At 44.0% G+C, this 23,192-nt stretch overlaps 41 non-coding genes across 41 annotated transcripts; 29 read left to right on the plus strand and 12 right to left on the minus strand.

The window, feature by feature from the left end:
- Positions 1-53: 53 nt before the first annotated feature.
- trnap-agg (transfer RNA proline (anticodon AGG)) lies at positions 54-125 on the plus strand. The gene has a single exon. It is a non-coding gene; the product is annotated as a tRNA-Pro (tRNA).
- Positions 126-408: 283 nt separating this feature from the next.
- trnap-cgg (transfer RNA proline (anticodon CGG)) lies at positions 409-480 on the plus strand. The gene has a single exon. It is a non-coding gene; the product is annotated as a tRNA-Pro (tRNA).
- A 785-nt stretch (positions 481-1,265) lies between these two features.
- On the minus strand, positions 1,266-1,338 carry trnar-ccg (transfer RNA arginine (anticodon CCG)). The gene has a single exon. It is a non-coding gene; the product is annotated as a tRNA-Arg (tRNA).
- A 159-nt stretch (positions 1,339-1,497) lies between these two features.
- trnap-agg (transfer RNA proline (anticodon AGG)) lies at positions 1,498-1,569 on the plus strand. Its single transcript has one exon. It is a non-coding gene; the product is annotated as a tRNA-Pro (tRNA).
- Positions 1,570-1,854: 285 nt separating this feature from the next.
- Positions 1,855-1,926, plus strand: trnap-agg (transfer RNA proline (anticodon AGG)). The gene has a single exon. It is a non-coding gene; the product is annotated as a tRNA-Pro (tRNA).
- Positions 1,927-2,209: 283 nt separating this feature from the next.
- Positions 2,210-2,281, plus strand: trnap-cgg (transfer RNA proline (anticodon CGG)). Its single transcript has one exon. It is a non-coding gene; the product is annotated as a tRNA-Pro (tRNA).
- A 786-nt stretch (positions 2,282-3,067) lies between these two features.
- Positions 3,068-3,140, minus strand: trnar-ccg (transfer RNA arginine (anticodon CCG)). Its single transcript has one exon. It is a non-coding gene; the product is annotated as a tRNA-Arg (tRNA).
- A 159-nt stretch (positions 3,141-3,299) lies between these two features.
- On the plus strand, positions 3,300-3,371 carry trnap-agg (transfer RNA proline (anticodon AGG)). Its single transcript has one exon. It is a non-coding gene; the product is annotated as a tRNA-Pro (tRNA).
- Positions 3,372-4,299: 928 nt separating this feature from the next.
- Positions 4,300-4,371, plus strand: trnap-agg (transfer RNA proline (anticodon AGG)). Its single transcript has one exon. It is a non-coding gene; the product is annotated as a tRNA-Pro (tRNA).
- Positions 4,372-4,656: 285 nt separating this feature from the next.
- Positions 4,657-4,728, plus strand: trnap-agg (transfer RNA proline (anticodon AGG)). Its single transcript has one exon. It is a non-coding gene; the product is annotated as a tRNA-Pro (tRNA).
- A 283-nt stretch (positions 4,729-5,011) lies between these two features.
- On the plus strand, positions 5,012-5,083 carry trnap-cgg (transfer RNA proline (anticodon CGG)). Its single transcript has one exon. It is a non-coding gene; the product is annotated as a tRNA-Pro (tRNA).
- A 786-nt stretch (positions 5,084-5,869) lies between these two features.
- Positions 5,870-5,942, minus strand: trnar-ccg (transfer RNA arginine (anticodon CCG)). Its single transcript has one exon. It is a non-coding gene; the product is annotated as a tRNA-Arg (tRNA).
- Positions 5,943-6,101: 159 nt separating this feature from the next.
- Positions 6,102-6,173, plus strand: trnap-agg (transfer RNA proline (anticodon AGG)). Its single transcript has one exon. It is a non-coding gene; the product is annotated as a tRNA-Pro (tRNA).
- Positions 6,174-6,458: 285 nt separating this feature from the next.
- trnap-agg (transfer RNA proline (anticodon AGG)) lies at positions 6,459-6,530 on the plus strand. The gene has a single exon. It is a non-coding gene; the product is annotated as a tRNA-Pro (tRNA).
- Positions 6,531-7,672: 1,142 nt separating this feature from the next.
- trnar-ccg (transfer RNA arginine (anticodon CCG)) lies at positions 7,673-7,745 on the minus strand. Its single transcript has one exon. It is a non-coding gene; the product is annotated as a tRNA-Arg (tRNA).
- Positions 7,746-7,904: 159 nt separating this feature from the next.
- trnap-agg (transfer RNA proline (anticodon AGG)) lies at positions 7,905-7,976 on the plus strand. Its single transcript has one exon. It is a non-coding gene; the product is annotated as a tRNA-Pro (tRNA).
- A 285-nt stretch (positions 7,977-8,261) lies between these two features.
- trnap-agg (transfer RNA proline (anticodon AGG)) lies at positions 8,262-8,333 on the plus strand. The gene has a single exon. It is a non-coding gene; the product is annotated as a tRNA-Pro (tRNA).
- Positions 8,334-9,475: 1,142 nt separating this feature from the next.
- trnar-ccg (transfer RNA arginine (anticodon CCG)) lies at positions 9,476-9,548 on the minus strand. Its single transcript has one exon. It is a non-coding gene; the product is annotated as a tRNA-Arg (tRNA).
- A 159-nt stretch (positions 9,549-9,707) lies between these two features.
- trnap-agg (transfer RNA proline (anticodon AGG)) lies at positions 9,708-9,779 on the plus strand. The gene has a single exon. It is a non-coding gene; the product is annotated as a tRNA-Pro (tRNA).
- Positions 9,780-10,064: 285 nt separating this feature from the next.
- trnap-agg (transfer RNA proline (anticodon AGG)) lies at positions 10,065-10,136 on the plus strand. Its single transcript has one exon. It is a non-coding gene; the product is annotated as a tRNA-Pro (tRNA).
- Positions 10,137-11,277: 1,141 nt separating this feature from the next.
- Positions 11,278-11,350, minus strand: trnar-ccg (transfer RNA arginine (anticodon CCG)). Its single transcript has one exon. It is a non-coding gene; the product is annotated as a tRNA-Arg (tRNA).
- A 159-nt stretch (positions 11,351-11,509) lies between these two features.
- trnap-agg (transfer RNA proline (anticodon AGG)) lies at positions 11,510-11,581 on the plus strand. Its single transcript has one exon. It is a non-coding gene; the product is annotated as a tRNA-Pro (tRNA).
- A 285-nt stretch (positions 11,582-11,866) lies between these two features.
- On the plus strand, positions 11,867-11,938 carry trnap-agg (transfer RNA proline (anticodon AGG)). The gene has a single exon. It is a non-coding gene; the product is annotated as a tRNA-Pro (tRNA).
- Positions 11,939-14,098: 2,160 nt separating this feature from the next.
- Positions 14,099-14,171, minus strand: trnar-ccg (transfer RNA arginine (anticodon CCG)). The gene has a single exon. It is a non-coding gene; the product is annotated as a tRNA-Arg (tRNA).
- A 159-nt stretch (positions 14,172-14,330) lies between these two features.
- trnap-agg (transfer RNA proline (anticodon AGG)) lies at positions 14,331-14,402 on the plus strand. The gene has a single exon. It is a non-coding gene; the product is annotated as a tRNA-Pro (tRNA).
- A 285-nt stretch (positions 14,403-14,687) lies between these two features.
- trnap-agg (transfer RNA proline (anticodon AGG)) lies at positions 14,688-14,759 on the plus strand. The gene has a single exon. It is a non-coding gene; the product is annotated as a tRNA-Pro (tRNA).
- A 788-nt stretch (positions 14,760-15,547) lies between these two features.
- trnar-ccg (transfer RNA arginine (anticodon CCG)) lies at positions 15,548-15,620 on the minus strand. The gene has a single exon. It is a non-coding gene; the product is annotated as a tRNA-Arg (tRNA).
- Positions 15,621-15,779: 159 nt separating this feature from the next.
- On the plus strand, positions 15,780-15,851 carry trnap-agg (transfer RNA proline (anticodon AGG)). The gene has a single exon. It is a non-coding gene; the product is annotated as a tRNA-Pro (tRNA).
- A 285-nt stretch (positions 15,852-16,136) lies between these two features.
- trnap-agg (transfer RNA proline (anticodon AGG)) lies at positions 16,137-16,208 on the plus strand. The gene has a single exon. It is a non-coding gene; the product is annotated as a tRNA-Pro (tRNA).
- A 1,142-nt stretch (positions 16,209-17,350) lies between these two features.
- Positions 17,351-17,423, minus strand: trnar-ccg (transfer RNA arginine (anticodon CCG)). The gene has a single exon. It is a non-coding gene; the product is annotated as a tRNA-Arg (tRNA).
- A 159-nt stretch (positions 17,424-17,582) lies between these two features.
- On the plus strand, positions 17,583-17,654 carry trnap-agg (transfer RNA proline (anticodon AGG)). Its single transcript has one exon. It is a non-coding gene; the product is annotated as a tRNA-Pro (tRNA).
- A 285-nt stretch (positions 17,655-17,939) lies between these two features.
- On the plus strand, positions 17,940-18,011 carry trnap-agg (transfer RNA proline (anticodon AGG)). Its single transcript has one exon. It is a non-coding gene; the product is annotated as a tRNA-Pro (tRNA).
- Positions 18,012-19,153: 1,142 nt separating this feature from the next.
- trnar-ccg (transfer RNA arginine (anticodon CCG)) lies at positions 19,154-19,226 on the minus strand. Its single transcript has one exon. It is a non-coding gene; the product is annotated as a tRNA-Arg (tRNA).
- A 159-nt stretch (positions 19,227-19,385) lies between these two features.
- Positions 19,386-19,457, plus strand: trnap-agg (transfer RNA proline (anticodon AGG)). The gene has a single exon. It is a non-coding gene; the product is annotated as a tRNA-Pro (tRNA).
- A 1,037-nt stretch (positions 19,458-20,494) lies between these two features.
- Positions 20,495-20,567, minus strand: trnaw-cca (transfer RNA tryptophan (anticodon CCA)). The gene has a single exon. It is a non-coding gene; the product is annotated as a tRNA-Trp (tRNA).
- Positions 20,568-20,726: 159 nt separating this feature from the next.
- On the plus strand, positions 20,727-20,798 carry trnap-agg (transfer RNA proline (anticodon AGG)). The gene has a single exon. It is a non-coding gene; the product is annotated as a tRNA-Pro (tRNA).
- Positions 20,799-21,082: 284 nt separating this feature from the next.
- trnap-agg (transfer RNA proline (anticodon AGG)) lies at positions 21,083-21,154 on the plus strand. Its single transcript has one exon. It is a non-coding gene; the product is annotated as a tRNA-Pro (tRNA).
- A 283-nt stretch (positions 21,155-21,437) lies between these two features.
- Positions 21,438-21,509, plus strand: trnap-cgg (transfer RNA proline (anticodon CGG)). Its single transcript has one exon. It is a non-coding gene; the product is annotated as a tRNA-Pro (tRNA).
- A 786-nt stretch (positions 21,510-22,295) lies between these two features.
- trnar-ccg (transfer RNA arginine (anticodon CCG)) lies at positions 22,296-22,368 on the minus strand. Its single transcript has one exon. It is a non-coding gene; the product is annotated as a tRNA-Arg (tRNA).
- A 159-nt stretch (positions 22,369-22,527) lies between these two features.
- trnap-agg (transfer RNA proline (anticodon AGG)) lies at positions 22,528-22,599 on the plus strand. Its single transcript has one exon. It is a non-coding gene; the product is annotated as a tRNA-Pro (tRNA).
- Positions 22,600-22,883: 284 nt separating this feature from the next.
- On the plus strand, positions 22,884-22,955 carry trnap-agg (transfer RNA proline (anticodon AGG)). Its single transcript has one exon. It is a non-coding gene; the product is annotated as a tRNA-Pro (tRNA).
- Positions 22,956-23,192: the final 237 nt, after the last annotated feature.

Raw genomic sequence — 23,192 nt, forward strand, 5'->3', positions numbered from 1 at the left:
AACATTCAGTGACTGTACTTGTGTACACACGTAGCTGTTGGTGTTCGCAGTCAGGCTCGTTGGTCTAGGGGTATGATTCTCGCTTAGGGTGCGAGAGGTCCCGGGTTCAAATCCCGGACGAGCCCAGCCGTTTCAAAGCAAGCTGGCTACGTTGAGCTTAGATAAAAACTACTGTGGTTTTGAAATAATTACTGTTGTTCATCTGTACTACAACATATCCCAGGTTCAGTCAAAGGTCGTGTTTTTTTTTTCCTTGTGCAGGCCATACTCAGATTTGCTGCCTTCCAGGAAATGCGGCTTCCTAACGACAAGTGTTTTCTATTAAAACTAGTGCCTGCCCAATCTTTTAGAGGGCCACATTAAGTGACTGTACATGTGTACACACGTAGCCATAGGTGATTCTGGTCTGGCTCGTTGGTCTAGGGGTATGATTCTCGCTTCGGGTGCGAGAGGTCCTGGGTTCAAATCCCGGACGAGCCCAGCCGTCTCAAAGCAAGCTAACTTCCTCGGCTTCCTAACAACAAACGCTTTCTATTTCAATTATATTCAATTCCCGACTGAGCCCTCTAGCATTTAGAATGAGTTCAAGGGTTTTCTGACACTGTTTCCGATGGTTGCTTTGCTTTAACAACCATTTGATATCAGAACTTTTGCTGCAGACAACATGGTGCTTGATGCCACGTTCTCTAGCATCAGAGGCTGATACTTCGGCCAAATTGAACTTTCTGCAGGGGTTTTGGGATTCAAACCATTTTACATCAGTCATAGTTGAATTAAACGATGAGCACAGAAATACATGTCCTTGGAGTTTCTTTGTACAGTCATTGACCTTTTGCTTAGAGCTAGCTCATTCAACCACGTCCTTGGACGGAGGCTGATGCCTTATGGTTCAAAGTCAAGCCTAAGATATAGTCTGTATGCTGCTGTTGACTTTTAGAGCCCTTCACTGGTGTGCCGTGCGTTTTTCTGCAATTAGATGGCCAAAGCTCTCATTGGCACTGTTGACTTCATGGGCAAAGCATGAGTGTCAGAAGACAATTTATTGATGCTGAAGATGCAGAATCAGTCTTGATGAGTAGACAGCTACTTTTGTTGTGACTTGTGTTAAAAAAACACTTTGTGGAATTCTCTTTTAAATTCGTCTTTCATAGTGATATATGGTTATCATTATGATAATACCAATCGTGCGGTCATCATGGATATAGTCATTGAAAAATCCTCCTTGAAATTCTCACAAAGCCATCTTAAAGGTAGCCCATCTAAGACGCCCCAGGTGGGACTTGAACCCACAATCCTCAGCTCCGGAGGCTGATGCCTTATCCATTAGGCCACCGGGCCTTGTTTGGCAAAGTTTGCCGTCAATCTGTAGTATCCCTTGAAGTAGTTTTTGAAGCTCAAATATCTACACTTAAATATCTCGACAACAGAACACGTTCCGTTATACAGGTGAGCTTCACTAAATTTGTGGTACCCACACAAAACATGGCATACCGGAGAGGCTCGATGGTCTAGGGGTATGATTCTCGCTTAGGGTGCGAGAGGTCCCGGGTTCAAATCCCGGACGAGCCCAGTCGTTTCATAGCAAGCTGGCTGCGTTGAGCCCACCTCAAAACTGCTGAGGTTTTGAAATAATTACTTTTGTTCATCTGTACTACAACATAGCCCAGATTCAGTCAAAGGTCAAGTGTTTTTTTTTTCCTTGTACAGACCATACTCAGAGTCGCTGCCTTCCAGGAAATGCGGCTTCCTAACGGCAAGCGTTTTCTATTAAAATTAGTGCCTGCCCAATCTTTTAGAGGGCAACATTCAGTGACTGTACTTGTGTACACACGTAGCTGTTGGTGTTCGCAGTCAGGCTCGTTGGTCTAGGGGTATGATTCTCGCTTAGGGTGCGAGAGGTCCCGGGTTCAAAACCCGGACGAGCCCAGCCGTTTCAAAGCAAGCTGGCTACGTTGAGCTTAGATAAAAACTACTGTGGTTTTGAAATAATTACTGTTGTTCATCTGTACTACAACATATCCCAGGTTCAGTCAAAGGTCGTGTTTTTTTTTTCCTTGTGCAGGCCATACTCAGATTTGCTGCCTTCCAGGAAATGCGGCTTCCTAACGACAAGTGTTTTCTATTAAAACTAGTGCCTGCCCAATCTTTTAGAGGGCCACATTAAGTGACTGTACATGTGTACACACGTAGCCATAGGTGGTTCTGGTCTGGCTCGTTGGTCTAGGGGTATGATTCTCGCTTCGGGTGCGAGAGGTCCTGGGTTCAAATCCCGGACGAGCCCAGCCGTCTCAAAGCAAGCTAACTTCCTCGGCTTCCTAACAACAAACGCTTTCTATTTCAATTATATTCAATTCCCGACTGAGCCCTCTAGCATTTAGAATGAGTTCAAGGGTTTTCTGACACTGTTTCCGATGGTTGCTTTGCTTTAACAACCATTTGATATCAGAACTTTTGCTGCAGACAACATGGTGCTTGATGCCACGTTCTCTAGCATCAGAGGCTGATACTTCGGCCAAATTGAACTTTCTGCAGGGGTTTTGGGATTCAAACCATTTTACATCAGTCATAGTTGAATTAAAACGATGAGCACAGAAATACATGTCCTTGGAGTTTCTTTGTACAGTCATTGACCTTTTGCTTAGAGCTAGCTCATTCAACCACATCCTTGGACGGAGGCTGATGCCTTATGGTTCAAAGTCAAGCCTAAGATATAGTCTGTATGCTGCTGTTGACTTTTAGAGCCCTTCACTGGTGTGCCGTGCGTTTTTCTGCAATTAGATGGCCAAAGCTCTCATTGGCACTGTTGACTTCATGGGCAAAGCATGAGTGTCAGAAGACAATTTATTGATGCTGAAGATGCAGAATCAGTCTTGATGAGTAGACAGCTACTTTTGTTGTGACTTGTGTTAAAAAAACACTTTGTGGAATTCTCTTTTAAATTCGTCTTTCATAGTGATATATGGTTATCATTATGATAATACCAATCGTGCGGTCATCATGGATATAGTCATTGAAAAATCCTCCTTGAAATTCTCACAAAGCCATCTTAAAGGTAGCCCATCAAAGACGACCCAGGTGGGACTTGAACCCACAATCCTCAGCTCCGGAGGCTGATGCCTTATCCGTTGGGCCACCGGGCCTTGTTTGGCAAAGTTGGCCGTCAATCTGTAGTATCCCTTGAAGTAGTTTTTGAAGCTCAAATATCTACACTTAAGTATCTCGACAACAGAACACATTCCGTTATACAGGTGAGCTTCACTAAATTTGTGGTACCCACACAAAACATGGCATACCGGAGAGTCTCGTTGGTCTAGGGGTATGATTCTCGCTTAGGGTGCGAGAGGTCTCGGGTTCAAATCCCGGACGAGCCCAGTCGTTTCATAGCAAGCTGGCTGCGTTGAGCCCACCTCAAAACTGCTGAGGTTTTGAAATAATTACTTTTGTTCATCTGTACTACAACATATCCCAGGTTCATTCAAAGGTCGTGTTTTTTTTTTCCTTGTGCAGGCCATACTCAGAGTCGCTGCCTTCCAGGAAATGCGGCTTCCTAACGACAAGTGGTGCTTGATGTCACGTTCTCTAGCATCAGAGGCTGATACTTCGGCCAAATTGAACTTTCTGCAGGGGTTTTGGGATTCAAACCATTTTACATCATTCATAGTTGAATTAAAACGATGAGCACAGAAATACATGTCCTTGGAGTTTCTTTGTACAGTCATTGACCTTTTGCTTAGAGCTAGCTCATTCAACCACGTCCTTGGACGGAGGCTGATGCCTTATGGTTCAAAGTCAAGCCTAAGATATAGTCTGTATGCTGCTGTTGACTTTTAGAGCCCTTCACTGGTGTGCCGTGCGTTTTTCTGCAATTAGATGGCCAAAGCTCTCATTGGCACTGTTGACTTCATGGGCAAAGCATGAGTGGCAGAAGACAATTTATTGATGCTGAAGATGCAGAATCAGTCTTGATGAGTAGACAGCTACTTTTGTTGTGACTTGTGTTAAAAAAACACTTTGTGGAATTCTCTTTTAAATTCGTCTTTCATAGTGATATATGGTTATCATTATGATAATTCCAATCGTGCGGTCATCATGGATATAGTCATTGAAAAATCCTCCTTGAAATTCTCACAAAGCCATCTTAAAGGTAGCCCATCAAAGACGACCCAGGTGGGACTTGAACCCACAATCCTCAGCTCCGGAGGCTGATGCCTTATCCATTAGGTTCCCGTAACACGTTCCGTTATACAGGTGAGCTTCACTAAATTTGTGGTACCCACACAAAACATGGCATACCGGAGAGGCTCGTTGGTCTAGGGGTATGATTCTCGCTTAGGGTGCGAGAGGTCCCGGGTTCAAATCCCGGACGAGCCCAGTCGTTTCATAGCAAGCTGGCTGCGTTGAGCCCACCTCAAAACTGCTGAGGTTTTGAAATAATTACTTTTGTTCATCTGTACTACAACATAGCCCAGATTCAGTCAAAGGTCAAGTGTTTTTTTTTTCCTTGTACAGACCATACTCAGAGTCGCTGCCTTCCAGGAAATGCGGCTTCCTAACGGCAAGCGTTTTCTATTAAAATTAGTGCCTGCCCAATCTTTTAGAGGGCAACATTCAGTGACTGTACTTGTGTACACACGTAGCTGTTGGTGTTCGCAGTCAGGCTCGTTGGTCTAGGGGTATGATTCTCGCTTAGGGTGCGAGAGGTCCCGGGTTGAAATCCCGGACGAGCCCAGCCGTTTCAAAGCAAGCTGGCTACGTTAAGCTTAGATAAAAACTACTGTGGTTTTGAAATAATTACTGTTGTTCATCTGTACTACAACATATCCCAGGTTCAGTCAAAGGTCGTGTTTTTTTTTTGCTTGTGCAGGCCATACTCAGAGTCGCTGCCTTCCAGGAAATGCGGCTTCCTAACGACAAGTGTTTTCTATTAAAACTAGTGCCTGCCCAATCTTTTAGAGGGCCACATTAAGTGACTGTACATGTGTACACGCGTAGCCATAGGTGATTCTGGTCTGGCTCGTTGGTCTAGGGGTATGATTCTTGCTTCGGGTGCGAGAGGTCCTGGGTTCAAATCCCGGACGAGCCCAGCCGTTTCAAAGCAAGCTAACTTCCTCGGCTTCCTAACAACAAACGCTTTCTATTTCAATTATATTCAATTCCCGACTGAGCCCTCTAGCATTTAGAATGAGTTCAAGGGTTTTCTGACACTGTTTCCGATGGTTGCTTTGCTTTAACAACCATTTGATATCAGAACTTTTGCTGCAGACAACATGGTGCTTGATGTCACGTTCTCTAGCATCAGAGGCTGATACTTCGGCCAAATTGAACTTTCTGCAGGGGTTTTGGGATTCAAACCATTTTACATCAGTCATAGTTGAATTAAAACCATGAGCACAGAAATACATGTCCTTGGAGTTTCTTTGTACAGTCATTGACCTTTTGCTTAGAGCTAGCTCATTCAACCACGTCCTTGGACGGAGGCTGATGCCTTATGGTTCAAAGTCAAGCCTAAGATATAGTCTGTATGCTGCTGTTGACTTTTAGAGCCCTTCACTGGTGTGCCGTGCGTTTTTCTGCAATTAGATGGCCAAAGCTCTCATTGGCACTGTTGACTTCATGGGCAAAGCATGAGTGGCAGAAGACAATTTATTGATGCTGAAGATGCAGAATCAGTCTTGATGAGTAGACAGCTACTTTTGTTGTGACTTGTGTTAAAAAAACACTTTGTGGAATTCTCTTTTAAATTCGTCTTTCATAGTGATATATGGTTATCATTATGATAATTCCAATCGTGCGGTCATCATGGATATAGTCATTGAAAAATCCTCCTTGAAGTTCTCACAAAGCCATCTTAAAGGTAGCCCATCAAAGACGACCCAGGTGGGACTTGAACCCACAATCCTCAGCTCCGGAGGCTGATGCCTTATCCATTAGGCCACCGGGCCTTGTTTGGCAGAGTTGGCCGTCAATCTGTAGTATCCCTTGAAGTAGTTTTTGAAGCTCAAATATCTACACTTAAGTATCTCGACAACAGAACACGTTCCGTTATACAGGTGAGCTTCACTTAATTTGTGGTACCCACACAAAACATGGCATACCGGAGAGTCTCGTTGGTCTAGGGGTATGATTCTCGCTTAGGGTGCGAGAGGTCCCGGGTTCAAATCCCGGACGAGCCCAGTCGTTTCATAGCAAGCTGGCTGCGTTGAGCCCACCTCAAAACTGCTGAGGTTTTGAAATAACTACTTTTGTTCATCTGTACTACAACATAGCCCAGATTCAGTCAAAGGTCAAGTGGTTTTTTTTTCCTTGTACAGACCATACTCAGAGTCGCTGCCTTCCAGGAAATGCGGCTTCCTAACGGCAAGCGTTTTCTATTAAAATTAGTGCCTGCCCAATCTTTTAGAGGGCAACATTCAGTGACTGTACTTGTGTACACACGTAGCTGTTGGTGTTCGCAGTCAGGCTCGTTGGTCTAGGGGTATGATTCTCGCTTAGGGTGCGAGAGGTCCCGGGTTCAAATCCCGGACGAGCCCAGCCGTTTCAAAGCAAGCTGGCTAGGTTGAGCTTAGATAAAAACTACTGTGGTTTTGAAATAATTACTGTTGTTCATCTGTACTACAACATATCCCAGGTTCAGTCAAAGGTCGTTTTTTTTTTTTCCTTTTTTCAGGCCATACTCAGAGTCGCTGCCTTCCAGGAAATGCGGCTTCCTAACGACAAGTGTTTTCTATTAAAACTAGTGCCTGCCCAATCTTTTAGAGGGCCACATTAAGTGAGTGTACATGTGTACACACGTAGCCATAGGTGATTCTGGTCTGGCTCGTTGGTCTAGGGGTATGATTCTTGCTTCGGGTGCGAGAGGTCCTTGGTTCAAATCCCGGACGAGCCCAGCCGTTTCAAAGCAAGCTAACTTCCTCGGCTTCCTAACAACAAACGCTTTCTATTTCAATTATATTCAATTCCCGACTGAGCCCTCTAGCATTTAGAATGAGTTCAAGGGTTTTCTGACACTGTTTCCGATGGTTGCTTTGCTTTAACAACCATTTGATATCAGAACTTTTGCTGCAGACAACATGGTGCTTGATGTCACGTTCTCTAGCATCAGAGGCTGATACTTCGGCCAAATTGAACTTTCTGCAGGGGTTTTGGGATTCAAACCATTTTACATCAGTCATAGTTGAATTAAAACGATGAGCACAGAAATACATGTCCTTGGAGTTTCTTTGTACAGTCATTGACCTTTTGCTTAGAGCTAGCTCATTCAACCACGTCCTTGGACGGAGGCTGATGCCTTATGGTTCAAAGTCAAGCCTAAGATATAGTCTGTATGCTGCTGTTGACTTTTAGAGCCCTTCACTGGTGTGCCGTGCGTTTTTCTGCAATTAGATGGCCAAAGCTCTCATTGGCACTGTTGACTTCATGGGCAAAGCATGAGTGGCAGAAGACAATTTATTGATGCTGAAGATGCAGAATCAGTCTTGATGAGTAGACAGCTACTTTTGTTGTGACTTGTGTTAAAAAAACACTTTGTGGAATTCTCTTTTAAATTCGTCTTTCATAGTGATATATGGTTATCATTATGATAATTCCAATCGTGCGGTCATCATGGATATAGTGATTGAAAAACCCTCCTTGAAATTCTCACAAAGCCATCTTAAAGGTAGCCCATCAAAGACGACCCAGGTGGGACTTGAACCCACAATCCTCAGCTCCGGAGGCTGATGCCTTATCCATTAGGCCACCGGGCCTTGTTTGTCAAAGTTGGCCGTCAATCTGTAGTATCCCTTGAAGTAGTTTTTGAAGCTCAAATATCTACACTTAAGTATCTCGACAACAGAACACGTTCCGTTATACAGGTGAGCTTCACTTAATTTGTGGTACCCACACAAAACATGGCATACCGGAGAGTCTCGTTGGTCTAGGGGTATGATTCTCGCTTAGGGTGCGAGAGGTCCCGGGTTCAAATCCCGGACGAGCCCAGTCGTTTCATAGCAAGCTGGCTGCGTTGAGCCCACCTCAAAACTGCTGAGGTTTTGAAATAACTACTTTTGTTCATCTGTACTACAACATAGCCCAGATTCAGTCAAAGGTCAAGTGTTTTTTTTTTCCTTGTACAGACCATACTCAGAGTCGCTGCCTTCCAGGAAATGCGGCTTCCTAACGGCAAGCGTTTTCTATTAAAATTAGTGCCTGCCCAATCTTTTAGAGGGCAACATTCAGTGACTGTACTTGTGTACACACGTAGCTGTTGGTGTTCGCAGTCAGGCTCGTTGGTCTAGGGGTATGATTCTCGCTTAGGGTGCGAGAGGTCCCGGGTTCAAATCCCGGATGAGCCCAGCCGTTTCAAAGCAAGCTGGCTAGGTTGAGCTTAGATAAAAACTACTGTGGTTTTGAAATAATTACTGTTGTTCATCTGTACTACAACATATCCCAGGTTCAGTCAAAGGTCGTTTTTTTTTTTTCCTTTTTTCAGGCCATACTCAGAGTCGCTGCCTTCCAGGAAATGCGGCTTCCTAACGACAAGTGTTTTCTATTAAAACTAGTGCCTGCCCAATCTTTTAGAGGGCCACATTAAGTGAGTGTACATGTGTACACACGTAGCCATAGGTGATTCTGGTCTGGCTCGTTGGTCTAGGGGTATGATTCTTGCTTCGGGTGCGAGAGGTCCTTGGTTCAAATCCCGGACGAGCCCAGCCGTTTCAAAGCAAGCTAACTTCCTCGGCTTCCTAACAACAAACGCTTTCTATTTCAATTATATTCAATTCCCGACTGAGCCCTCTAGCATTTAGAATGAGTTCAAGGGTTTTCTGACACTGTTTCCGATAGTTGCTTTGCTTTAACAACCATTTGATATCAGAACTTTTGCTGCAGACAACATGGTGCTTGATGTCACGTTCTCTAGCATCAGAGGCTGATACTTCGGCCAAATTGAACTTTCTGCAGGGGTTTTGGGATTCAAACCATTTTACATCAGTCATAGTTGAATTAAAACGATGAGCACAGAAATACATGTCCTTGGAGTTTCTTTGTACAGTCATTGACCTTTTGCTTAGAGCTAGCTCATTCAACCACGTCCTTGGACGGAGGCTGATGCCTTATGGTTCAAAGTCAAGCCTAAGATATAGTCTGTATGCTGCTGTTGACTTTTAGAGCCCTTCACTGGTGTGCCGTGCGTTTTTCTGCAATTAGATGGCCAAAGCTCTCATTGGCACTGTTGACTTCATGGGCAAAGCATGAGTGGCAGAAGACAATTTATTGATGCTGAAGATGCAGAATCAGTCTTGATGAGTAGACAGCTACTTTTGTTGTGACTTGTGTTAAAAAAACACTTTGTGGAATTCTCTTTTAAATTCGTCTTTCATAGTGATATATGGTTATCATTATGGTAATTCCAATCGTGCGGTCATCATGGATATAGTCATTGAAAAATCCTCCTTGAAATTCTCACAAAGCCATCTTAAAGGTAGCCCATCAAAGACGACCCAGGTGGGACTTGAACCCACAATCCTCAGCTCCGGAGGCTGATGCCTTATCCATTAGGCCACCGGGCCTTGTTTGTCAAAGTTGGCCGTCAATCTGTAGTATCCCTTGAAGTAGTTTTTGAAGCTCAAATATCTACACTTAAGTATCTCGACAACAGAACACGTTCCGTTATACAGGTGAGCTTCACTAAATTTGTGGTACCCACACAAAACATGGCATACCGGAGAGGCTTGTTGGTCTAGGGGTATGATTCTCGCTTAGGGTGCAAGAGGTCCCGGGTTCAAATCCCGGACGAGCCAAGTCGTTTCATAGCAAGCTGGCTGCGTTGAGCCCACCTCAAAACTGCTGAGGTTTTGAAATACTTACTTTTGTTCATCTGTACTACAACATAGCCCAGATTCAGTCAAAGGTCAAGTGTTTTTTTTTTCCTTGTACAGACCATACTCAGAGTCGCTGCCTTCCAGGAAATGCGGCTTCCTAACGGCAAGCGTTTTCTATTAAAATTAGTGCCTGCCCAATCTTTTAGAGGGCAACATTTAGTGACTGTACATTTGTACACACGTAGCTTGTGGTGTTCGCAGTCAGGCTCGTTGGTCTAGGGGTATGATTCTTGCTTAGGGTGCGAGAGGTCCCGGGTTCAAATCCCGGACGACCCAGCCGTTTCAAAGCAAGCTGGCTAGGTTGAGCTTAGATAAAAACTACTGTGGTTTTGAAATAATTACTGTTGTTCATCTGTACTACAACATATCCCAGATTCAGTCAAAGGTCGTGTTTTTTTTTTTCCTTTTGCAGGCCATACTCAGAGTCGCTGCCTTCCAGGAAATGCGGCTTCCTAACGACAAGTGTTTTCTATTAAAACTAGCGCCTGCCCAATCTTTTAGAGGGCCACATTAAGTGACTGTACATGTGTACACACGTAGCCATAGGTGATTCTAGTCTGGCTCGTTGGTCTAGGGGTATGATTCTCGCTTTGGGTGCGAGAGGTCCCGGGTTCAAATCCTGGACGAACCCAGCTGTTTCAATGCAAGCTAACTTCCTCGGCTTCCTAACAACAAACGCTTTCTATTTCAATTATATTCAATTCCCGGCTGAGACCTCTAGCATTTAGAATGAGTTCAAGGGTTTTCTGACACTGTTTCCGATGGTTGCTTTGCTTTAACAACCATTTGATATCAGAACTTTTGCTGCAGACAACATGGTGCTTGATGTCACGTTCTCTAGCATCAGAGGCTGATACTTCGGCCAAATTGAACTTTCTGCAGGGGTTTTGGGATTCAAACCATTTTACATCAGTCATAGTTGAATTAAAACGATGAGCACAGAAATACATGTCCTTGGAGTTTCTTTGTACAGTCATTGACCTTTTGCTTAGAGCTAGCTCATTCAACCACGTCCTTGGACGGAGGCTGATGCCTTATGGTTCAAAGTCAAGCCTAAGATATAGTCTGTATGCTGCTGTTGACTTTTAGAGCCCTTCACTGGTGTGCCGTGCGTTTTTCTGCAATTAGATGGCCAAAGCTCTCATTGGCACTGTTGACTTCATGGGCAAAGCATGAGTGGCAGAAGACAATTTATTGATGCTGAAGATGCAGAATCAGTCTTGATGAGTAGACAGCTACTTTTGTTGTGACTTGTGTTAAAAAAACACTTTGTGGAATTCTCTTTTAAATTCGTCTTTCATAGTGATATATGGTTATCATTATGATAATTCCAATCGTGCGGTCATCATGGATATATTCATTGAAAAATCCTCCTTGAAATTCTCACAAAGCCATCTTAAAGGTAGCCCATCAAAGACGACCCAGGTGGGACTTGAACCCACAATCCTCAGCTCCGGAGGCTGATGCCAATTCCATTAGGCCACCGGGCCTTGTTTGGCAAAGTTGGTCGTCAATCTGTAGTATCCCTTGAAGTAGTTTTTGAAGCTCAAATATCTACACTTAAGTATCTCGACAACAGAACACGTTCCGTTATACAGGTGAGCTTCACTAAATTTGGGGTACCCACACAAAACATGGCACACCGGAGAGGCTCGTTGGTCTAGGGGTATGATTCTCGCTTAGGGTGCGAGAGGTCCTGGGTTCAAATCCCGGACGAGCCCAGTCGTTTCATAGCAAGCTGGCTGCGTTGAGCCCACCTCAAAACTGCTGAGGTTTTGAAATAATTACTTTTGTTCATCTGTACTACAAAATAGCCCAGATTCAGTCAAAGGTCAAGTGTTTTTTTTTTCCTTGTACAGACCATACTCAGAGTCGCTGCCTTCCAGGTAATGCGGCTTCCTAACGGCAAGCGTTTTCTATTAAAATTAGTGCCTGCCCAATCTTTTAGAGGGCAACATTCAGTGACTGTACTTGTGTACACACGTAGCTGTTGGTGTTCGCAGTCAGGCTCGTTGGTCTAGGGGTATGATTCTCGCTCAGGGTGCGAGAAGTCCCGGGTTCAAATCCCGGACGAGCCCTGCCGTTTCAAAGCAAGCTGGCTACGTTGAGCTAAGATAAAAACTACTGTGGTTTTGAAATAATTACTGTTGTTCATCTGTACTACAACATATCCCAGATTCAGTCAAAGGTTGTGTGTTTTTTTTCCTTGTACAGGCCATACTCAGAGTCGCTGCCTTCCAGGAAATGCGGCTTCCTAACGACAAGTGTTTTCTATTAAAACTAGTGCCTACCCAATCTTTTAGAGGGCCACATTAAGTGACTGTACATGTGTACACACGTAGCCATAGGTGATTCTAGTCTGGCTCGTTGGTCTAGGGGTATGATTCTCGCTTTGGGTGCGAGAGGTCCCAGGTTCAAATCCTGGACGAGCCCAGCCGTTTCAAAGCAAGCTAACTTCCTCGGCTTCCTAACAACAAACGCTTTCTATTTCAATTATATTCAATTCCCGACTGAGCCCTCTAGCATTTAGAATGAGTTCAAGGGTTTTCTGACAATGTTTCCGATGGTTGCTTTGCTTTAACAACCATTTGATATCAGAACTTTTGCTGCAGACAACATGGTGCTTGATGTCACGTTCTCTAGCATCAGAGGCTGATACTTCGGCCAAATTGAACTTTCTGCAGGGGTTTTGGGATTCAAACCATTTTACATCAGTCATAGTTGAATTAAAACCATGAGCACAGAAATACATGTCCTTGGAGTTTCTTTGTACAGTCATTGACCTTTTGCTTAGAGCTAGCTCATTCAACCACGTCCTTTGACGGAGGCTGATGCCTTATGGTTCAAAGTCAAGCCTAAGATATAGTCTGTATGCTGCTGTTGACTTTTAGAGCCCTTCACTGGTGTGCCGTGCGTTTTTCTGCAATTAGATGGCCAAAGCTCTCATTGGCACTGTTGACTTCATGGGCAAAGCATGAGTGGCAGAAGACAATTTATTGATGCTGAAGATGCAGAATCAGTCTTGATGAGTAGACAGCTACTTTTGTTGTGACTTGTGTTAAAAAAACACTTTGTGGAATTCTCTTTTAAATTCGTCTTTCATAGTGATATATGGTTATCATTATGAGCTTAGATAAAAACTACTGTGGTTTTGAAATAATTACTGTTGTTCATCTGTACTACAACATATCCCAGATTCAGTCAAAGGTCGTGTTTTTTTTTTCCTTGTACAGGCCATACTCAGAGTCGCTGCCTTCCAGGAAATGCGGCTTCCTAACGACAAGTGTTTTCTATTAAAACTAGTGCCTACCCAATCTTTTAGAGGGCCACATTAAGTGACTGTACATGTGTACACACGTAGCCATAGGTGATTCTAGTCTGGCTCGTTGGTCTAGGGGTATGATTCTCGCTTTGGGTGCGAGAGGTCCCAGGTTCAAATCCTGGACGAGCCCAGCCGTTTCAAAGCAAGCTAACTTCCTCGGCTTCCTAACAACAAACGCTTTCTATTTCAATTATATTCAATTCCCGACTGAGCCCTCTAGCATTTAGAATGAGTTCAAGGGTTTTCTGACAATGTTTCCGATGGTTGCTTTGCTTTAACAACCATTTGATATCAGAACTTTTGCTGCAGACAACATGGTGCTTGATGTCACGTTCTCTAGCATCAGAGGCTGATACTTCGGCCAAATTGAACTTTCTGCAGGGGTTTTGGGATTCAAACCATTTTACATCAGTCATAGTTGAATTAAAACCATGAGCACAGAAATACATGTCCTTGGAGTTTCTTTGTACAGTCATTGACCTTTTGCTTAGAGCTAGCTCATTCAACCACGTCCTTTGACGGAGGCTGATGCCTTATGGTTCAAAGTCAAGCCTAAGATATAGTCTGTATGCTGCTGTTGACTTTTAGAGCCCTTCACTGGTGTGCCGTGCGTTTTTCTGCAATTAGATGGCCAAAGCTCTCATTGGCACTGTTGACTTCATGGGCAAAGCATGAGTGGCAGAAGACAATTTATTGATGCTGAAGATGCAGAATCAGTCTTGATGAGTAGACAGCTACTTTTGTTGTGACTTGTGTTAAAAAAACACTTTGTGGAATTCTCTTTTAAATTCGTCTTTCATAGTGATATATGGTTATCATTATGATAATACCAATCGTGCGGTCATCATGGATATAGTCATTGAAAAATCCTCCTTGAAATTCTCACAAAGCCATCTTAAAGGTAGCCCATCAAAGACGACCCAGGTGGGACTTGAACCCACAATCCTCAGCTCCGGAGGCTGATGCCTTATCCGTTGGGCCACCGGGCCTTGTTTGGCAAAGTTGGCCGTCAATCTGTAGTATCCCTTGAAGTAGTTTTTGAAGCTCAAATATCTACACTTAAGTATCTCGACAACAGAACACATTCCGTTATACAGGTGAGCTTCACTAAATTTGTGGTACCCACACAAAACATGGCATACCGGAGAGTCTCGTTGGTCTAGGGGTATGATTCTCGCTTAGGGTGCGAGAGGTCTCGGGTTCAAATCCCGGACGAGCCCAGTCGTTTCATAGCAAGCTGGCTGCGTTGAGCCCACCTCAAAACTGCTGAGGTTTTGAAATAATTACTTTTGTTCATCTGTACTACAACATAGCCCAGATTCAGTCAAAGGTCAAGTGTTTTTTTTTTCCTTGTACAGACCATACTCAGAGTCGCTGCCTTCCAGGAAATGCGGCTTCCTAACGGCAAGCATTTTCTATTAAAATTAGTGCCTGCCCAATCTTTTAGAGGGCAACATTCAGTGACTGTACTTGTGTACACACGTAGCTGTTGGTGTTCGCAGTCAGGCTCGTTGGTCTAGGGGTATGATTCTCGCTTAGGGTGCGAGAGGTCCCAGGTTCAAATCCCGGACGAGCCCAGCCGTTTCAAAGCAAGCTGGCTACGTTGAGCTCAGATTAAAACTACTGTGGTTTTGAAATAATTACTGTTGTTCATCTGTACTACAACATATCCCAGGTTCATTCAAAGGTCGTGTTTTTTTTTTCCTTGTGCAGGCCATACTCAGAGTCGCTGCCTTCCAGGAAATGCGGCTTCCTAACGACAAGTGGTGCTTGATGTCACGTTCTCTAGCATCAGAGGCTGATACTTCGGCCAAATTGAACTTTCTGCAGGGGTTTTGGGATTCAAACCATTTTACATCATTCATAGTTGAATTAAAACGATGAGCACAGAAATACATGTCCTTGGAGTTTCTTTGTACAGTCATTGACCTTTTGCTTAGAGCTAGCTCATTCAACCACGTCCTTGGACGGAGGCTGATGCCTTATGGTTCAAAGTCAAGCCTAAGATATAGTCTGTATGCTGCTGTTGACTTTTAGAGCCCTTCACTGGTGTGCCGTGCGTTTTTCTGCAATTAGATGGCCAAAGCTCTCATTGGCACTGTTGACTTCATGGGCAAAGCATGAGTGGCAGAAGACAATTTATTGATGCTGAAGATGCAGAATCAGTCTTGATGAGTAGACAGCTACTTTTGTTGTGACTTGTGTTAAAAAAACACTTTGTGGAATTCTCTTTTAAATTCGTCTTTCATAGTGATATATGGTTATCATTATGATAATTCCAATCGTGCGGTCATCATGGATATAGTCATTGAAAAATCCTCCTTGAAGTTCTCACAAAGCCATCTTAAAGGTAGCCCATCAAAGACGACCCAGGTGGGACTTGAACCCACAATCCTCAGCTCCGGAGGCTGATGCCTTATCCATTAGGCCACCGGGCCTTGTTTGGCAGAGTTGGCCGTCAATCTGTAGTATCCCTTGAAGTAGTTTTTGAAGCTCAAATATCTACACTTAAGTATCTCGACAACAGAACACGTTCCGTTATACAGGTGAGCTTCACTTAATTTGTGGTACCCACACAAAACATGGCATACCGGAGAGTCTCGTTGGTCTAGGGGTATGATTCTCGCTTAGGGTGCGAGAGGTCCCGGGTTCAAATCCCGGACGAGCCCAGTCGTTTCATAGCAAGCTGGCTGCGTTGAGCCCACCTCAAAACTGCTGAGGTTTTGAAATAACTACTTTTGTTCATCTGTACTACAACATAGCCCAGATTCAGTCAAAGGTCAAGTGGTTTTTTTTTCCTTGTACAGACCATACTCAGAGTCGCTGCCTTCCAGGAAATGCGGCTTCCTAATGGCAAGCGTTTTCTATTAAAATTAGTGCCTGCCCAATCTTTTAGAGGGCAACATTCAGTGACTGTACTTGTGTACACACGTAGCTGTTGGTGTTCGCAGTCAGGCTCGTTGGTCTAGGGGTATGATTCTCGCTTAGGGTGCGAGAGGTCCCGGGTTCAAATCCCGGACGAGCCCAGCCGTTTCAAAGCAAGCTGGCTAGGTTGAGCTTAGATAAAAACTACTGTGGTTTTGAAATAATTACTGTTGTTCATCTGTACTACAACATATCCCAGGTTCAGTCAAAGGTCGTTTTTTTTTTTTCCTTTTTTCAGGCCATACTCAGAGTCGCTGCCTTCCAGGAAATGCGGCTACCTAACGACAAGTGTTTTCTATTAAAACTAGTGCCTGCCCAATCTTTTAGAGGGCCACATTAAGTGAGTGTACATGTGTACACACGTAGCCATAGGTGATTCTGGTCTGGCTCGTTGGTCTAGGGGTATGATTCTTGCTTCGGGTGCGAGAGGTCCTTGGTTCAAATCCCGGACGAGCCCAGCCGTTTCAAAGCAAGCTAACTTCCTCGGCTTCCTAACAACAAACGCTTTCTATTTCAATTATATTCAATTCCCGACTGAGCCCTCTAGCATTTAGAATGAGTTCAAGGGTTTTCTGACACTGTTTCCGATGGTTGCTTTGCTTTAACAACCATTTGATATCAGAACTTTTGCTGCAGACAACATGGTGCTTGATGTCACGTTCTCTAGCATCAGAGGCTGATACTTCGGCCAAATTGAACTTTCTGCAGGGGTTTTGGGATTCAAACCATTTTACATCAGTCATAGTTGAATTAAAACGATGAGCACAGAAATACATGTCCTTGGAGTTTCTTTGTACAGTCATTGACCTTTTGCTTAGAGCTAGCTCATTCAACCACGTCCTTGGACGGAGGCTGATGCCTTATGGTTCAAAGTCAAGCCTAAGATATAGTCTGTATGCTGCTGTTGACTTTTAGAGCCCTTCACTGGTGTGCCGTGCGTTTTTCTGCAATTAGATGGCCAAAGCTCTCATTGGCACTGTTGACTTCATGGGCAAAGCATGAGTGGCAGAAGACAATTTATTGATGCTGAAGATGCAGAATCAGTCTTGATGAGTAGACAGCTACTTTTGTTGTGACTTGTGTTAAAAAAACACTTTGTGGAATTCTCTTTTAAATTCGTCTTTCATAGTGATATATGGTTATCATTATGATAATTCCAATCGTGCGGTCATCATGGATATAGTGATTGAAAAACCCTCCTTGAAATTCTCACAAAGCCATCTTAAAGGTAGCCCATCAAAGATGACCCAGGTGGGACTTGAACCCACAATCCTCAGCTCCGGAGGCTGATGCCTTATCCATTAGGCCACCGGGCCTTGTTTGTCAAAGTTGGCCGTCAATCTGTAGTATCCCTTGAAGTAGTTTTTGAAGCTCAAATATCTACACTTAAGTATCTCGACAACAGAACACGTTCCGTTATACAGGTGAGCTTCACTTAATTTGTGGTACCCACACAAAACATGGCATACCGGAGAGTCTCGTTGGTCTAGGGGTATGATTCTCGCTTAGGGTGCGAGAGGTCCCGGGTTCAAATCCCGGACGAGCCCAGTCGTTTCATAGCAAGCTGGCTGCGTTGAGCCCACCTCAAAACTGCTGAGGTTTTGAAATAACTACTTTTGTTCATCTGTACTACAACATAGCCCAGATTCAGTCAAAGGTCAAGTGTTTTTTTTTTCCTTGTACAGACCATACTCAGAGTCGCTGCCTTCCAGGAAATGCGGCTTCCTAACGGCAAGCGTTTTCTATTAAAATTAGTGCCTGCCCAATCTTTTAGAGGGCAACATTCAGTGACTGTACTTGTGTACACACGTAGCTGTTGGTGTTCGCAGTCAGGCTCGTTGGTCTAGGGGTATGATTCTCGCTTAGGGTGCGAGAGGTCCCGGGTTCAAATCCCGGATGAGCCCAGCCGTTTCAAAGCAAGCTGGCTAGGTTGAGCTTAGATAAAAACTACTGTGGTTTTGAAATAATTACTGTTGTTCATCTGTACTACAACATATCCCAGGTTCAGTCAAAGGTCGTTTTTTTTTTTTCCTTTTTTCAGGCCATACTCAGAGTCGCTGCCTTCCAGGAAATGCGGCTTCCTAACGACAAGTGTTTTCTATTAAAACTAGTGCCTGCCCAATCTTTTAGAGGGCCACATTAAGTGAGTGTACATGTGTACACACGTAGCCATAGGTGATTCTGGTCTGGCTCGTTGGTCTAGGGGTATGATTCTTGCTTCGGGTGCGAGAGGTCCTTGGTTCAAATCCCGGACGAGCCCAGCCGTTTCAAAGCAAGCTAACTTCCTCGGCTTCCTAACAACAAACGCTTTCTATTTCAATTATATTCAATTCCCGACTGAGCCCTCTAGCATTTAGAATGAGTTCAAGGGTTTTCTGACACTGTTTCCGATGGTTGCTTTGCTTTAACAACCATTTGATATCAGAACTTTTGCTGCAGACAACATGGTGCTTGATGTCACGTTCTCTAGCATCAGAGGCTGATACTTCGGCCAAATTGAACTTTCTGCAGGGGTTTTGGGATTCAAACCATTTTACATCAGTCATAGTTGAATTAAAACGATGAGCACAGAAATACATGTCCTTGGAGTTTCTTTGTACAGTCATTGACCTTTTGCTTAGAGCTAGCTCATTCAACCACGTCCTTGGACGGAGGCTGATGCCTTATGGTTCAAAGTCAAGCCTAAGATATAGTCTGTATGCTGCTGTTGACTTTTAGAGCCCTTCACTGGTGTGCCGTGCGTTTTTCTGCAATTAGATGGCCAAAGCTCTCATTGGCACTGTTGACTTCATGGGCAAAGCATGAGTGGCAGAAGACAATTTATTGATGCTGAAGATGCAGAATCAGTCTTGATGAGTAGACAGCTACTTTTGTTGTGACTTGTGTTAAAAAAACACTTTGTGGAATTCTCTTTTAAATTCGTCTTTCATAGTGATATATGGTTATCATTATGGTAATTCCAATCGTGCGGTCATCATGGATATAGTCATTGAAAAATCCTCCTTGAAATTCTCACAAAGCCATCTTAAAGGTAGCCCATCAAAGACGACCCAGGTGGGACTTGAACCCACAATCCTCAGCTCCGGAGGCTGATGCCTTATCCATTAGGCCACCGGGCCTTGTTTGTCAAAGTTGGCCGTCAATCTGTAGTATCCCTTGAAGTAGTTTTTGAAGCTCAAATATCTACACTTAAGTATCTCGACAACAGAACACGTTCCGTTATACAGGTGAGCTTCACTAAATTTGTGGTACCCACACAAAACATGGCATACCGGAGAGGCTTGTTGGTCTAGGGGTATGATTCTCGCTTAGGGTGCAAGAGGTCCCGGGTTCAAATCCCGGACGAGCCCAGTCGTTTCATAGCAAGCTGGCTGCGTTGAGCCCACCTCAAAACTGCTGAGGTTTTGAAATACTTACTTTTGTTAACGACAAGTGTTTTCTATTAAAACTAGTGCCTACCCAATCTTTTAGAGGGCCACATTAAGTGACTGTACATGTGTACACACGTAGCCATAGGTGATTCTAGTCTGGCTCGTTGGTCTAGGGGTATGATTCTCGCTTTGGGTGCGAGAGGTCCCAGGTTCAAATCCTGGACGAGCCCAGCCGTTTCAAAGCAAGCTAACTTCCTCGGCTTCCTAACAACAAACGCTTTCTATTTCAATTATATTCAATTCCCGACTGAGCCCTCTAGCATTTAGAATGAGTTCAAGGGTTTTCTGACAATGTTTCCGATGGTTGCTTTGCTTTAACAACCATTTGATATCAGAACTTTTGCTGCAGACAACATGGTGCTTGATGTCACGTTCTCTAGCATCAGAGGCTGATACTTCGGCCAAATTGAACTTTCTGCAGGGGTTTTGGGATTCAAACCATTTTACATCAGTCATAGTTGAATTAAAACCATGAGCACAGAAATACATGTCCTTGGAGTTTCTTTGTACAGTCATTGACCTTTTGCTTAGAGCTAGCTCATTCAACCACGTCCTTTGACGGAGGCTGATGCCTTATGGTTCAAAGTCAAGCCTAAGATATAGTCTGTATGCTGCTGTTGACTTTTAGAGCCCTTCACTGGTGTGCCGTGCGTTTTTCTGCAATTAGATGGCCAAAGCTCTCATTGGCACTGTTGACTTCATGGGCAAAGCATGAGTGGCAGAAGACAATTTATTGATGCTGAAGATGCAGAATCAGTCTTGATGAGTAGACAGCTACTTTTGTTGTGACTTGTGTTAAAAAAACACTTTGTGGAATTCTCTTTTAAATTCGTCTTTCATAGTGATATATGGTTATCATTATGATAATACCAATCGTGCGGTCATCATGGATATAGTCATTGAAAAATCCTCCTTGAAATTCTCACAAAGCCATCTTAAAGGTAGCCCATCTAAGACGCCCCAGGTGGGACTTGAACCCACAATCCTCAGCTCTGGAGGCTGATGCCTTATCCATTAGGCCACCGGGCCTTGTTTGGCAAAGTTTGCCGTCAATCTGTAGTATCCCTTGAAGTAGTTTTTGAAGCTCAAATATCTACACTTAAATATCTCGACAACAGAACACGTTCCGTTATACAGGTGAGCTTCACTAAATTTGTGGTACCCACACAAAACATGGCATACCGGAGAGGCTCGTTGGTCTAGGGGTATGATTCTCGCTTAGGGTGCGAGAGGTCCCGGGTTCAAATCCCGGACGAGCCCAGTCGTTTCATAGCAAGCTGGCTGCGTTGAGCCCACCTCAAAACTGCTGAGGTTTTGAAATAATTTCTTTTGTTCATCTGTACTACAACATAGCCCAGATTCAGTCAAAGGTCAAGTGTTTTTTTTTCCTTGTACAGACCATACTCAGAGTCGCTGCCATCCAGGAAATGCTGCTTCCTAACGGCAAGCGTTTTCTATTAAAATTAGTGCCTGCCCAATCTTTTAGAGGGCAACATTCAGTGACTGTACATGTGTACACACGTAGCTTTTGGTGTTCGCAGTCAGGCTCGTTGGTCTAGGGGTATGATTCTCGCTTAGGGTGCGAGAGGTCCCGGGTTCAAATCCCGGACGAGCCCAGCCGTTTCAAAGCAAGCTGGCTACGTTGAGCTTAGATAAAAACTACTGTGGTTTTGAAATAAATACTGTTGTTCATATGTACTACAACATATCCCAGATTCAGTCAAAGGTCGTGTTTTTTTTTTCCTTGCGCAGGCCATACTCAGAGTCGCTGCCTTCCAGGAAATGCGGCTTCCTAACGACAAGTGTTTTCTATTAAAACTACTGCCTGCCCAATCTTTTAGAGGGCCACATTAAGTGACTATACATGTGTACACACGTAGCCATAAGTGATTCTGGCCTGGCTCGTTGGTCTAGGGGTATGATTCTCGCTTCGGGTGCGAGAGGTCCCGGGTTCAAATCCCGGACGAGCCCAGCCGTTTCAAAGCAAGCTAACTTCCTCGGCTTCCTAACAACAAACGCTTTCTATTTCAATTATATTCAATTCCCGACTGAGCCCTCTAGCATTTAGAATGAGTTCAAGGGTTTTCTGACACTGTTTCCGATGGTTGCTTTGCTTTAACAACCATTTGATATCAGAACTTTTGCTGCAGACAACATGGTGCTTGATGCCACGTTCTCTAGCATCAGAGGCTGATACTTCGGCCAAATTGAACTTTCTGCAGGTGTTTTGGGATTCAAACCATTTTACATCAGTCATAGTTGAATTAAAACCATGAGCACAGAAATACATGTCCTTGGAGTTTTTTTGTACAGTCATTGACCTTTTGCTTAGAGCTAGCTCATTCAACCACGTCCTTGGACGGAGGCTGATGCCTTATGGTTCAAAGTCAAGCCTAAGATATAGTCTGTATGCTGCTGTTGACTTTTAGAGCCCTTCACTGGTGTGCCGTGCGTTTTTCTGCAATTAGATGGCCAAAGCTCTCATTGGCACTGTTGACTTCATGGGCAAAGCATGAGTGTCAGAAGACAATTTATTGATGCTGAAGATGCAGAATCAGTCTTGATGAGTAGACAGCTACTTTTGTTGTGACTTGTGTTAAAAAAACACTTTGTGGAATTCTCTTTTAAATTCGTCTTTCATAGTGATATATGGTTATCATTATGATAATACCAATCGTGCGGTCATCATGGATATAGTCATTGAAAAATCCTCCTTGAAATTCTCACAAAGCCATCTTAAAGGTAGCCCATCTAAGACGCCCCAGGTGGGACTTGAACCCACAATCCTCAGCTCCGGAGGCTGATGCCTTATCCATTAGGCCACCGGGCCTTGTTTGGCAAAGTTTGCCGTCAATCTGTAGTATCCCTTGAAGTAGTTTTTGAAGCTCAAATATCTACACTTAAATATCTCGACAACAGAACACGTTCCGTTATACAGGTGAGCTTCACTAAATTTGTGGTACCCACACAAAACATGGCATACCGGAGAGGCTCGTTGGTCTAGGGGTATGATTCTCGCTTAGGGTGCGAGATGTCCCGGGTTCAAATCCCGGACGAGCCCAGTCGTTTCATAGCAAGCTGGCTGCGTTGAGCCCACCTCAAAACTGCTGAGGTTTTGAAATAATTTCTTTTGTTCATCTGTACTACAACATAGCCCAGATTCAGTCAAAGGTCAAGTGTTTTTTTTTCCTTGTACAGACCATACTCAGAGTCGCTGCCATCCAGGAAATGCTGCTTCCTAACGGCAAGCGTTTTCTATTAAAATTAGTGCCTGCCCAATCTTTTAGAGGGCAACATTCAGTGACTGTACATGTGTACACACGTAGCTTTTGGTGTTCGCAGTCAGGCTCGTTGGTCTAGGGGTATGATTCTCGCTTAGGGTGCGAGAGGTCCCGGGTTCAAATCCCGGACGAGCCCAGCCGTTTCAAAGCAAGCTGGCTACGTTGAGCTTAGATAAAAACTACTGTGGTTTTGAAATAAATACTGTTGTTCATATGTACTACAACATATCCCAGATTCAGTCAAAGGTCGTGTTTTTTTTTTCCTTGCGCAGGCCATACTCAGAGTCGCTGCCTTCCAGGAAATGCGGCTTCCTAACGACAAGTGTTTTCTATTAAAACTACTGCCTGCCCAATCTTTTAGAGGGCCACATTA

Source organism: Pseudorasbora parva, chromosome 4, assembly GCF_024679245.1.
Source record: "Pseudorasbora parva isolate DD20220531a chromosome 4, ASM2467924v1, whole genome shotgun sequence".
Taxonomy (NCBI): Eukaryota; Metazoa; Chordata; class Actinopteri; order Cypriniformes; family Gobionidae; genus Pseudorasbora; species Pseudorasbora parva.